We start from the raw sequence: 14,141 nt of genomic DNA on the forward strand, positions 1-14,141 counted from the left end.
GGGGAAAGTAGAAACTTTGCATATATATAATTAATAAATATAATAAAATCTTTCAGAATCCTCCTCTGCCATGGATAGGGATAATGTTTCAAATAGCCTCATGGACAATGTATGGGGTAACTTCGCTTTTGTTGTGTGAAGAGATGAACTTGGATTTGCTGGGGGAAAAGCAGCTATTCATTTGTCTCAGTGGAGTATCTGTATTCCTAATCTGTACCCTCATTTTTTGAACTACATATATACATATACATATATATGTATATCTTTTTACCCACTTAATTTTTAAGTGCAGATTATAGTATTGCTTACTTTATTCACATTGTTGTATTGATACAGCAGATCTCTAGAACTTTTTCATCTTGCATGGCTGAAACTCTGTAGCCATTGAACAACAACTCTCCCTTTTCTCCTTCCCCCAACCCCTGGCAACCACCATTCTCCTTTCTGTTTCTATGAGTTTGATTACTTTCATACCTCATGTAAGTAGAGTTATGTGATATTTAGCTTTTTTGTAATTGGCTCCCATTTTCTTTATCCATTCATCCTTCAGTGGACATTGAGGTTGCTTCCACATCTTGCCTGTTGTGAATAATGCTGCAGTGTACATGGATGTGCAAATATCTCTTCGAGGTCCATTTTCAGTTCTTTCTAATATATACCCTAAAGTGGAATTGCTGGGTCATATGGTAGTTCTGTTTTTAATTTTTTGAGGGAAGTCCATTCTGTTTACCATAGTGGCTACCCCATTCACAGTCCCACCAATAGTAAACAAGTGTTCCAGTTTCTCCACATCTTCTCCAACCCTTGTTATTTTTTCTTTTTGAGAGTGGCCATCCTGTTGGGGATGAGGCAATACCTCCTTGTGGTTGTGATTTGTGTCTCCCTGATGATTAGTGATGTCGAGCATCTTTTCATATGCTTATTGGCCATTTGTATATTTTCTTTGGAGAACTGTTTGTTCAAGTCCTTTGCCCATTTGTAAAAATTTTTTTTTGACTTGTATGAGTTCTTCTTATATCGTAGATGTTAACTCCTTATCTGATATTGGTTTGTAAATGTTTTCTCCCATTCTGTAGGCTACCTTTTCACTCTGTTGTTTGCTTCCTTTGCTGTACAGAAGTTTTCAAGTATGATGTAGTCACATTTGTCTGTTTTTGTTACTTGCCCTTTTGTGTCCTGAAGCTTTTCTCCTGTTTTCTTCTAGGACTATTATAGTTTCAGGTCTTACATGTAGGTCTGTAATAGATTTTGAGTCAATTTTTGTATGTGGTATAAGGTAAAGGTCCATCTTCATTCTCTTTTATTTGAATATCCACTTTTCCCAGCACCATTTGTTTAAGAGACTATCCTTTTCCCAATGTGTAGCCTTGGCACCCTTGTCAAAGATCATTTGAGCATGCTCAATATTTTGTAATAACCTATATGGGAAAAGAATGTGAAAAAGAAAAGTTTTATATGTATATATATATAATATATATAATATTATATAATATATATAACTGAATCAGGATATTGAATCTAGTACCCTGTGCTATACAGTAGGACCTTGCATTTATCTATTTTATTTATATACAATAATTTGTATCTGCTAATCGCAAACTCCTAATCTATTCTCCCCCACCCCCTTTCCCCTTTGGTAACCATAAGTTTGTTTTCTATGTCTTTGAGTCTGTTTCTGTTTCATAAGTGTGTTCACTTGTGTCAAATTTTAGATTCCACATAAAAGTGATATCATATGATAATTTTCTGTCTTGCTTACTTCACTTAGTATGATAATCTCTAGGTCCATCCATGTTGCTGCAAATGGCATTATTTCATTCTTTTTTATGGCTGAGTAATATTCCAGTGTGTGTATATACCACATCTTCTTTATCCATTCATCTGTCGATAGACATTTGGGTTGCTTCCTTGTCTTGCCTATTGTAAACAGTGCTGCTATGAAAACTGGGGTGCATGTATCTTTTTGAATTAGAATTTTCTTCAGATATATGCCCAGGAGTAGGATTGCTGGATCATATGGAAACTCCATTTTTAGTTTTTTTAAGGAACCACCATACTATTCTCCATAGTGACTGTACCAATTTACATTCCCATCAACAGTGTAGGAGAGTTCCCTTTTCTCTACATCCTCTCCAGCATTTGTTATTTGTAGAATTTTTAATGATGGCCATTCTGACTGGTGTGTGGTGTACCTCATTGTAGTTTTGATTTACATTTCTCTAATAATTAGCAGTGTTGAGCATCTTTTCATGTGCCTGTTGGCCATGTGTATATCTTCTTTGGAAAAATGTCTATTTAGGTCTTCTGCCCATTTTCTGATTGAGTTGTTTGTAGGGTTTTTTTGTTTCGTTTTGTTTTTGTTATTGAGTTGTATGAGCTATTTGTATATTTTGGAAATTAATCCCTTGTTGGTTGCATCATTTGCACATATTTTCTCCTTTTCTGTAGGTTGTCTTTTTGCTTTGTTTATGGGTTTCTTTTGCTGTGCAAAAGCTTATAAGTTTGATTGGGTCCCATTTGTTTATTTTTGTTTTTATTTTTATTGCCTTGGGAGTCTGACCTAAGAAAACATTGGTACAATTTGTCAGAGAATGTTTTGCTTATGTTCTCTTCTAGGAGTTCTGTGGTGTCATGTAGTATATTTAAGTCTTTTAAGCCATTTTCAGTTTATTTTTGTGTATGGTGTGAGGGTATGTTGTAACCTCATTGATTTACACATGGCTGCCCCAGCCTTCCCACCATCACATGCTGAAGAGACTGTCTTTTCTCCATTGTATGTTCTTGCCTCCTTTGTTGAAGATTAATTGACCTTAGGTGTGCAGGTTTATTTGAGGGCTCTCTATTCTGTTCCATTGATCCATATGTCTGTTTTTGTGCCAGTGCCATGCTATTTGATTACTGTAGCTTTGTAATATTATCTGAAGTCTGGGAGGGTTATGCCTCTAGCTTTGTTCTTTTTCCTCAGGATTGTTTTGGTAATTCTGGGACTTTTATGGTTCCATATAAATTTTAGGATTATTTGTTCTAGTTCTGTGGAAAATTTCATGGGTAATTTGCTAGGGATCGCATTAAATCTGTAGATTGCTTTGGGTAGTGTGGCTATTTTAACAATATTAATTCTTCCAATCCAAGAGCATGGGTTATGTTTCCATTTATTTGAATCATTGACCCTTTATCATTATATAATGTCTTTCTTTGTCTCTTGTGACTGCTTTTGACTTAAAGATTATTTTGTCTGATACAGCCACCTCTGTTCTCTTTTGGTTACCATTTGCATTTTCATCCTTTTACTTTTAGCCTCTGTTGGTCTTTACATCTAAAGTAAGTTCTTGTTGACGGCATATAGTTGAATCTGTTTTTAATGCGTTCAGTCACTCATTGTCTTTTGATTGGGGGGGGTGGGGGGTTAACACATTTATATTTTAAGTAATTCCTGATAGGGAAAGACTTACTGTTACCATGTTGTTAATTATTTTCTGTCTTGTCTTATATCTGTTTTGTCCCTCTTTCCTTCTACCTTCCCTTGTGTTTTGTTGACTTTGTTTGTTTGTATTGACATGCTTTGATTCCTTCCTTATTTTCTTTTGTGTATCTTCTATTGATACTTTCTTTGTGGTTTCAATGAGGCTTTCACAAAACATCTTATAGCTATAACACTCTATTTTAAGCTGATAAAACCTAACTTCAGTTGTATACAAAAACACCTGTATCTTGCCATCTCCACTTATGTTATTGATTTCACAAATTACCTCTTTATGTATTGTGCATTCTTTCGCATACTGTTATACATATTTTTATGCTTTTGTTTTTTAAATTCTGTACCAGAATTAAAATTTCTTTATGTACCACTGCGCACTATTACAGTATTCTGTATTTGTCTTTGTAGTTAACATTTACCAGCAAGCTTTATATTTTTATATGTTTGCATGTTGCTGCCTAGTGTCCTTTCGTTTCAACTTGAAATCTTCTTTTAGCATTTCTTATAAAGTAGTTCCAGTGATGATGAACTCTCTTAGATTTTGTTTATCTGGGAGTCTTTATTTCTCCTTCATTTTTGAAGGACATTTTTGCCAGATGTAATATTTTTGGTTGGTAATATTTTTTTCTTTTAGCAGTTTGAATATATCGTCCAACTCCCTTCTGCTGTAAAAGGCGCTGATAATATTATTGGAGCTCCCACGTAAATACATGATGAGTCATTTTTTCATGCGACTTTCAAGATTTTATCTTTGTCTTTGACTGTTGACATTTGATTATAATACGTGGACCTCTTTCAGTTCATCCTGGTTGGATTTCTTTGAGATTCTTGAATCTGGATGTCCATTTCCTTCCTGTGATTTAGGAAGTTTTCAGCCATTGTTTTTTCAAATAAGTTCTCTGTGCTTTCTTCTTTCTCTCTCCTTCTGATACTCTTGTGATACATATATTGGGCCACTTAATGATGTAGCATAAGTCCCTTAGAACATCTTTTTCTTCATTTTTTTTTCTTTTTGCTACTCTGTCTCGATTTCACATCACTTCAAGTTTTCTGATTCTTCTGCTCGATCAAGTCTGATGTTGAACCTTTCTAATTATTCTATTCTTTAGTACCAAAATTTTTGTTTGGTTCTTTTTAATAGTCTTTGTCTCTTTTTTGATCTTCTCATTTTGTTCATGCATCATTTCCTGATCTCATTTCATTTACTTTTCTGTATTCTCTTTTATAGATCATTGAGCCTCTTTAAGATAGGTAGTTTGAATTCTTTATCAGGTAATTAATAGATTTGTATTTCTTTGGCGTTGGTTTCTGGGGATTTATTTTTGTTGATTGGCCCATGTTTCCTGGATTCTTCATGTAATTTGTGATTTTCTTTCTGAGTTTTATGCATTTGTAAAACAGCCACTTCTCCCAGACTTGAAACTAGCTTCATGCAAAGGAAGCCCTTCACCAGTCAACCCAGGTAGAGGTTTTGGGGGCCTCTGACACCTTTTGAGGGGAGATGTGACTTCTCTGGGCTTGTGTATGTAATTTCTCAAATGAAGAGGTTTGTCAGTTTATTTTTCGGGGCCTTGTAATCTCTTGTGCTATCTGGTGTCTGTCTAGATACTGCACATTCTCTGGTATTACAGGAGCAAGCTGTCCTGCTCTCTTTGTTTTCAGTATCCCCTTGGCATCCAAAGTATGCCAGCTCCCTTTACATTCCCTGAATCAGGCAAGACAAATACCAGTCCTCTGGGTGGCTATCTGTAAAGCTGGAGCACTGGACACTTGCCCCACTCTTCTCTCTCCCTCCTGAGGGAGAGGCAACAAGTTGGGCACCTACTCTTCATTGCACCAAGCTATGCCAGCATCCGTCTGGGAACCACAGGGCCTCTGATGTTTCAGCAAGCTGCTCTCACTCTCCCTTGCTTTCAGCACCACCCCCAGGCATCCAAACTATGTCAGTTCCATTAGCACTCTGAATCAGGTGAGACAGTAGCCCATCCCTTGGGCAGCCCTCTGAAAAGCAGAATATTAGACTCACGATCCACTCTTGTCTACCCCTTACCCCTCCACCACCACTACACCTAGGGAGAAGCCACAAGCCAAGCTGAGCTGTGCTGACTTGGGGAAGGGGCTATCATGGATAATGTGAAACATCTCTTCTTACCTGTTTCAGTGCAGCTCTTCTTGACTTTGCATTCATTTGGGGTATTGCAATTTCTTAAACAGTTTTAAGAGTTCTTATGAAAGAATTTAGGTCCATAAATTGTTCATTAGGTGTCTCTGTGCGGGAATGTGGGCGGTTCCTCCGTCTTCCTCTTATATATCCTTTCTACACAGGACCCTTATCTCATTAAATATGTTAAATGTTTCTTCTAGTTAGTCATCCTACCTACCCACCCTTTTTACATTGTCCTGTTTTCCCTGAGCCTGGTAGAACAGATCTCCTATGAATATCTCATGTTATCCCCAGACTAGAGTAGCTGCCCTATGGCTCTCGTCATCGTTCTGAGTGAGTATTGCTCCCTCCTCCTGCTCCCCATCTGCTCGTTTCAGACAATTGTGTTAGCTTTTGGCTCTGCTCCTGCTGTCAATTGTGGTCATTCTCCAAGCCACAGATTGACTCCTCCTGCTAGGTCTTTCAGAATTTTCCCTAAGGGTTCCAGTAGATGTTTGCTGCCAGGTTTTTAGGGTCGCTCAGAAATCTATTTATGGCTGAGGTGTTTTTATTTTTATGAATGGTACCTAATATGCAAAACTATATTTCAGTCTCTGCTGAATACACTGATACCTGATACTGTTGATCACATGGTTATTAGTTTATTTGAAAAGATCTTCATGTATTCCTTGAGTATACCAAGGAACAAGGTACCACCTAAAGTAACACTGTATCCAGGGCAGAAATTAAGTCTTATTCATCTTGGTTTCCTCAAATTTTTATTTAATTTATTTAATTTAATAAAATTGCATTGGATGATTGTCAAAATACTTCCCTGTTTATTTACACGAATAAGGAACTGAAGAAATCCATTTTTCATTCTATTATTGCTTTTGTCTAAGGTTCTCTTAAGCTGACACTCATGATTCCTTTGCCGTATTGCTCTTAGAGATACATAACCCAATTATTGGGCTTTTGATGAACCTTTTAGACCTGTGATTTTAAATCAGTATATATGGTCAGTGGTTCAGAACATGGTTTTGCTGTCAGACAGTCCTGATTCAAACTGTGGTTCCAGCATTTTCTGTATGGCTTTGGGCAAATTGCTTATCTCCCTAAATCTCAGTTTCCTTATCTATAGAATGAGATGTAATAGTAATCCCTCATATGTATTGGAAGGATTATTTGGGATAATACATGCATAGTGCATAGCACATAACACTCTAAAAATATTAAATAGTGTTATTAAAATAAACACACCCAGAGATACATTGTATATTACACTTTAAGCTTTTACTTTTTTAGCCATTAAAAGTCAACAAGTGGTGACCATGGCTGTGTTGATGATTCTTTATTTTCCACCTAACAGGTTGATTATATCTGATGCCAAACATCATTAGAGATAAGAGTGTATTTAAGAACAACTTCAGAAACAAAGTAGCAATTACAGATTTGTTTTATTGCTTTCCCGTAACCTTAAATCCTAGTCTAGTTGTATTTAAAATCTGATGAGAACAATATCCATCAGTTTAAAGTAAATCTTTTTGTTAGAAACTAAGACATCCAAACAGAAAAGAATATATGCTGTATGATTCCATTTACATAAAATATTAGAAATTTATAGTGACAGAAAGCAGATAAGGGGTTGAATAGGACAAGGGAGTAGAGGTATAGGCTGCAAAAGTACATGACGGTACTTTAGGGGGTGTTGAAAATGTTCTGACTCTTGACTGTGATAGTGGCATCTGTCAGAACTCTTTGAGTTGTCCACTTTAAATGGATATAGTTTATTGTATGTAAATTATACACTCATAAATTGATTTTTAAAGTGAGGCATTTTATGATGCATTTAATGTAGTAATTTGCTGATTGTTACTGATCACTAGATAATAAACTTAAAGCTATAACCAAATTTAGGCCTGCCTCTGCTCATCTACAGTAACATCCTGCTTATCTGGAGATCAGACTGTTGGCAACCTTGGGTCTCTAGACTATGGCCAAGAGGCTGGGAAATGCGTTTGAGTGGCTACGTAGCTGCCACAGAGCCCGTGTGTTTACAGCAAAGGAATACACAGGAATCCCCACTGCAGTCTATTTAATACAGCTTTATATAAAATATTAATAAATCCTTTTGTCTTTTTTCCGGGCTTACTGCAGGTTAAAAGTAGTAAATTAAAAGATGAACATAGGTGATAACCTGCAAAGAAGATTTTTTTAAAATGTAAAACTAGATTCAAGAACTATGAGTTCAATATTAGGGGCAGTGTAGATCAGGGTAAGGCAACTCAATACAGTACAGTAGCCTCTGGGATATTTCTGTATTTAGACACTAAAATTTTAGTAATACATTCATGATGAACCTGAGCCTTCAAGAAAAATATTAAATCATAGTCTGTATATGGTACTTGGAATTGTGTAGTTTATACAGAAATGATTAAATAAAAGCATTTTGTTGTTTAAAGGAATTAAATAGTAGGAATATGGAAAATATATATGAACATGTGGTTTTGTGTTTGTACCCCCTGCACACTTATACACATGTATAGAACTCTACAAGTACTCACACACATAAATAACTCCATGCTTTTGTAAACTTCTGTAGTAGTGTGACTTAATGTTGAAGTAATAGACTCATGAAAACAAGATTTTAATAAGCTTTTAGTGGGACTGATCACCACCTCTTGAGTAAGCCAAATCTATTGTCACTATACAAATACATTGATTTTGGGCCTACCCTGGTTTTAGCAAGATTATACTATGTATGCAATACTTTTCTGTAAGTAAACATATACATTTACTTACTGGCTGGATGTAATACTTAACAGTGTTTCTCTGATTTAATAGTAAAATGAGAACAAAGGGTAGCAGAAGTTATTATAATTGGTTCACTGCATTAGAAAGGTTATTTTTCATTTATTACTTCCAATTGTCAATATGTTATCCAAAGCATTACAGCTCTTTAAATGACAAGCAATATATCATGAAAATTACACCCAACAAAACTAATAATTTGCTTATATTTGGCAGTTCTGTGTTACCCACAAGTATTTTTAGAATACTTTTATTGTTACGTTTAGCTGGCCAACTTAGGGGAAAGTATTAATGAAGTCTTTACTAATTCTGTTCAACAGTAATGAACCATTAACAATTTCCAAGATAGAAAATCTGTCTTAGGATAAACTCTGGTAGCTGTAGGCAGATATGTGGAGTTTGCATAGATTCAAAAAGGTCAATCAATTTTAAATAAAGAGGGAGATTGAAGAATCTCAGATAATTATGAAAGTTTTCGCCGGGTTGACTGGGTGGGTTTGTGGTTCTTTTTAGGGATATTGGAGTAGGAATGGCTTTCTGAAGGGGCACAAGAGATGAGAGAGCTGGTAAGTTTGTTGGGGGACCTGTTGATTTGGCTGTGCTTAGAGATGCTTGGGGAGAATGGTGTACATGAAATCAGATTGGGCTAGGAGGCCTTCCAGGGAGACTGTAAAGCAGTCCTTACTGGTGGAGAAAAAGAACCATTTTACTTTAAACAATGGATTAGGTTTTTAAAATTTTTGTTTTGTTTGGGGTTTTTGGTTTGTCTTTATTAGCCTGCCTATTTTACTGTTTTAGGAGCTCGGATCTCTTAGTTGTTTCATCTATAATGTGAGGGAGTTGGGTTAGACTGATGTTTCTATAACTTTAATCCACCTAAGAATCACCTCAGGATCTTAAAAATGCAGATTCTGAATCTGAAGGTCTAGGAATAGGACTTGGGGGCCTTCCAACAAATATTAACAAAGGATTAGACAATCACAGAGGTTTCTTCTATTTCCACAGTCTCATCTTTCAGAGTTAAGATTTTTGTAAAGTAGCAGAAGCTGGAATTCTTATATTTTACTCATTCAACATTCATTTGTATTTCATGATTGTCAGGTGAACCAGTAGCTATAGGGAATGCTCTACAGAACACATTATTAATTAATAGCTTTGCCAGGCATTATATTTCCAGAAAATTAAATTTTCTGTTCTTCCATATATGTTTGGCTGGGTCATGTACATTTAATTATCTTCACATGTTCTCATCTTTTAAATATTTCATTATAATTTAATTAGTTATCAAGATAAACAGTTGACTGAAATATGAGGCGTGTTTCTGTGATAGTATAAATTTGTATGGTACACATACCTTCTTTTCTGGAATAATATTGACATATACTTGCTTCAGTAAATTACCTTTCCCAGCCTTACTCAATCACTAGTTAGTATAAAACATGGACTCACTGACTGTGTTACACAGTAAGCGTTTATTTGTGCATGTTTTTGACTGTGACATCCATTGCCTTACCCTTGACATTCTGTATAACGATCATTGGTTAATGAGAGATTACAGTAGAAATGAGAGAGTTGGGGGTTGTGAAGAATGAATAGGTACAGGAAGAAGAGATGAGTAGGAAAGATATTTTACAAATTTAAAGATGCAAGATACTATCACTAAAATTGTTTACAGAAGAGATTTTACCAGGGAATAAACTTCTCCCTGCATTTAAGGGATTTTGGGGGTCTCTTGAACAGGTCATCAAGACTAATCCTACTTATGAAGTCTTTGCTTGGATTTGGCTTCATGACAATAGTTCTGTTAACTAGTATCCTAAAGACATAAAGTAACTCATCCACCAATTCATAATTAAGAAAGGTTCACTGGATTTCATGAAAGTGAAATTCTAATACATATAGTTCTATTGGGAGGGATGATTATTTATTAACATGAGTAAAATTCTAGTCATTTCTTAAAGGTATATTTTAAAATGTTAAATTGCTACTACTAAATGCAGTATTTATAAAAACAAAGCAAAACAAAAATGAAAATACTCCAAGTTAATGTTATCATTCCTTGACTTCTAAAGACTTTTTGAAAAGAAGGTATAACATATATCAAGAATGTTTTCCTGTTGCCTTTAATTTAAACAACAGCTTGTCTGGCTGGAGTATCTTTCACTGTACTTTTTCTTACCCTCAACACTATGGTTATCACAACATTGTTTTTGAAATTTATTTTTACTGTAGAGAAATTTAAGAACAGTCTTGCTTGTCTCCCCATATAAAGTCTTTCTTGCCTACTTATCTGAAAAATTTTTTGTTTATTCTTCAAATTTAGTAACAAACTAGAATACGTTTTAATGTTGATAGTTCTTTAACAAACTTATCCATCAAACAGGGTGTTCTTTCATTCTTGAGATTTAGTTCTTTCTTTTCTTTGTGCAGTATTTCCCAAATTATATTTCTGAGTAATTTTTCAGTTCCATTTGTTGGCATCTGAACTTCAGGGGCATTTTTTTATGTTCTTTTGTTTTTGTCTTGTTTGTTATCTACCCTGTAATTAATTTACTCTTTTATTTTTCCTCTGCATTCAGTATGTTTAATCAAGCCTTACCTCCATGCCACCAATTTGTTTTTCAGTCTTGTTGATCCTATTCCCTACCATTTCTAGTTATTTATTAGATTTATAGTAATATTATTTTAATACTCAATTTGTTTTTCTTAGCTCTGTAATCTCCCTTTTCATGTCATTATTTTAAAAACTCAACATTGAATTCTGTTATTAAATTTATATTCTTAGATTCCATGTAAAGCACTTATAAAGAATCTGTTTCTGATTGCTTCTTCCTCCAGGGTAAGGTCTTTGACTGTCATTTGGATGCTATATTCTTTGCTTTTATTCTTTAAAAAAATTTATTATAAAATAAAACATACAGAAAAGTATATAAAACTTAGGTGTACAGTTTTAAAATAGATTACATTTAAATATATGTAATTTATATAATCCCTCCTACATCAAGATATGATATTTTCATGGTAGTCCAGAAGGTTTGCATTTTCCCTTTCTTATTATTATCTCTGTCTCCTCACTTCATAGTTCTCTTTTTCATGCTTTTGTTTATAGTCTTACCATCCATATACACATTCCAATATAATGCAGTTGGATTTTGCCTGCCTTTGGACTTTATATAATTGAGCCACACTGTATGTACTCTTTTGTGACTTGTTCTCTTTTCCCAACATATTTTTAAAATTTATCCATGTTGTTGCATGTATCTGTTTTCCTTGCTGTATAGTATTTTATTGTATTAGGGTTCTCCAGAGAAACAGAACCAATAGGATGTGTATATATATGGAAAGAGATTTATTACAAGGAATCAGATCATGTGATTGTGGACGCTGGCAAGTCTAAATCTGCACTGAGGGCTTGTGGGCCTGAGACCCAGGAGAGCCAATGGTGCAAAGTCCACAGGCAGTCTACTGGGAATTCCCTTTTGCTCAGGAAGGCCAGTCATCTTGTTCTGTTCAGGCCTTCAACTGACTGAATAAGACCCACCAAATTATGGAGAGCAGTCTGTTCTACTCAAAGTTTGCTCATTTAAATGTTAATCTCATCTTAAAACACCCTTCCAATGGATGTAGAAAACTAACCACCTCAGTGTGTGTACCACAGTTGTTTTTGTTTGTTTGTTTCACTGGGAATTTGTTTGGTTTCTAGGTTTAGGCATTTTGAACACTGTTCCTGCTGTGTGTGTGTGTGTGTTTCTATCCTGGTGCACATAATCACCCATATTGTCTGGAATACTACCTTGGAATAGGATTGCTATGTCATAGGTGTGTACATATTCAACTTTACTAGATAATTTAAAACCATTTTGTTAAACAGTATGCCTGGTGTTGGTTATATTAGCTGCTGTATATCGTTGCCAGTGCTTGGTATTGTTAGATCTGTAAAATTTCATCATTCTGAAGATTTAATTTGTATTTACTGGACTACTCTTTGAACATCTTTTGATGGTTACCCTTTTGGTGTGGACCTATTTTTGTCCATTGTGTATAGTCTAAATTGTGATCAGTTTTCTTGAATTACCTTTTAGATTTCTCCCCCTTCTATTTTCTCTGTTCTCTTTCCAGACCTCCTATTATCTAGATGTTGGACTTTCTGGATTGATTCTCTATCTTATTTTTTTCTCTGTTTTTCATCTTTTTGTCTTTTTTTGCTCTTCTTAAATATTTTCTCAACTTTCTTTCATTTCTTCTTTAAAGTTTTCATTTATGTTCTATTTCCTTTTTCTATTTTTTTCTATGTATCCTATGTTTATTCCTTTTCTATAGCATCCTAATATTTCTTGCTGAATCCTATTCAGGAATAGAAATAGGAAACATCTTACTTTTGTTTCTTTGAGCATATTGATAATTTAAAAAATATTGTCATTTCTTTGCATGGTTTGTTTCCTTCAGCTTGCTTTGATTCTGTTAGTTTATCTATCTTTGTCCTTCGTGAGATAGATTCTCCTCAGATGTCAGGTGGTCTTTAGCTGACTGCTCATATTTAAGTTTATTTGGCACTAAAGGCATAGAACTAGACAGATCAATAAGAAAAGGAAGGACTCGAACAACACTATACATCCATTGGACCTGACACAAACAGAACACTTACCCAACAGCAGCAGAATACACATTCTTCTCAAGGACATAGAGAACATTCATATATCACATGTTGGTCACAAAACAAGTCTTAACATATTTAAGAAGATTGAATCATATCAAATATCTTTACCAATCACAATGATATCAAATTAGAAGTCAAGAGCAGTAGGAAAACTGGAAAATTCACAGAATGTATACATTAAATACCACATTCTTGAATAACCAATGGATGAAAGAAGAAGTCACAAGGGAAATTAGAAAATTTGTTGAGGCAAATAAAAACTGAAAAGCTGACTGGTAGTTCTAAGAGCGTGAGAGAAGCCTCCCAATATAGAGTGATGTCTCTGTTCTTAAGTCTGTTCAGTTGAGCTGACAGGATTTCCCAGAGAAGAATTTTCCAGTCTTCTCATAAGGAAAGCTACAAGCCTTCTGAGAACCTGGTGGTGAAGAGAGATGAAGTCTAAATCTTCAGTATTTAAAACTTTAACTTAGTTTTCAGGATGGCAGCTCTGCCTTCAACTCTGTCCGCTGTTTCTCAGTTCAAAATCTCCTTGATTTCCTATCCAGAGAACAGAGCTTAAGTCTTCTACCAGAGTGGGGAGGGGGTTGCACTGGGGACAGGATTGGGGAGTGTAGGGGGATGTCTAACTGTTTCTTAAACAGGCTTCTTTCAACTGTTCTTCCATATCCGTTCCTTATGGTAAATAAAATTGTTTTTGTATGTTGGTTTCTGGAAATAGTTCGAACATTTGATTGTTAACTTAGACAAATGTGTTGTGTACGTTTTGTTTTCTGTTTGTTAACAGAAAACATCTGTTAGCTTGGAGCTTTCCTTTGAAGAGATACTTCCAAATACTTTGGCCTCATATCAGAACTAATTCTTGGTTTTAGAAAAACTAAAGTAAGATCCCAAAGGTTATTCTTTGTATATGTTTTCATCACGTTGTACCTCTAGACTGAGTTTTTTATGAGTGCGATTTACTTGCTAAAAAATAGAAAGGATGGTATTAAGGGTTTTGTTCGCTTTTTAAATCTAGCTGTTAGAATTATGTATTTTGAACTTCATCTGAATGC

At 35.0% G+C, this 14,141-nt stretch overlaps 1 protein-coding gene across 1 annotated transcript in view; it reads left to right on the forward strand.

The window, feature by feature from the left end:
- CHN1 (chimerin 1) overlaps nt 1-14,141 on the forward strand; it is a 198,905-nt gene that overhangs the window by 100,330 nt on the left and 84,434 nt on the right. The gene's annotated exons all lie outside the window — the stretch shown is intronic.

This window comes from Hippopotamus amphibius, chromosome 8, assembly GCF_030028045.1.
Source record: "Hippopotamus amphibius kiboko isolate mHipAmp2 chromosome 8, mHipAmp2.hap2, whole genome shotgun sequence".
In the NCBI taxonomy this organism is placed as follows: domain Eukaryota; kingdom Metazoa; phylum Chordata; class Mammalia; order Artiodactyla; family Hippopotamidae; genus Hippopotamus; species Hippopotamus amphibius.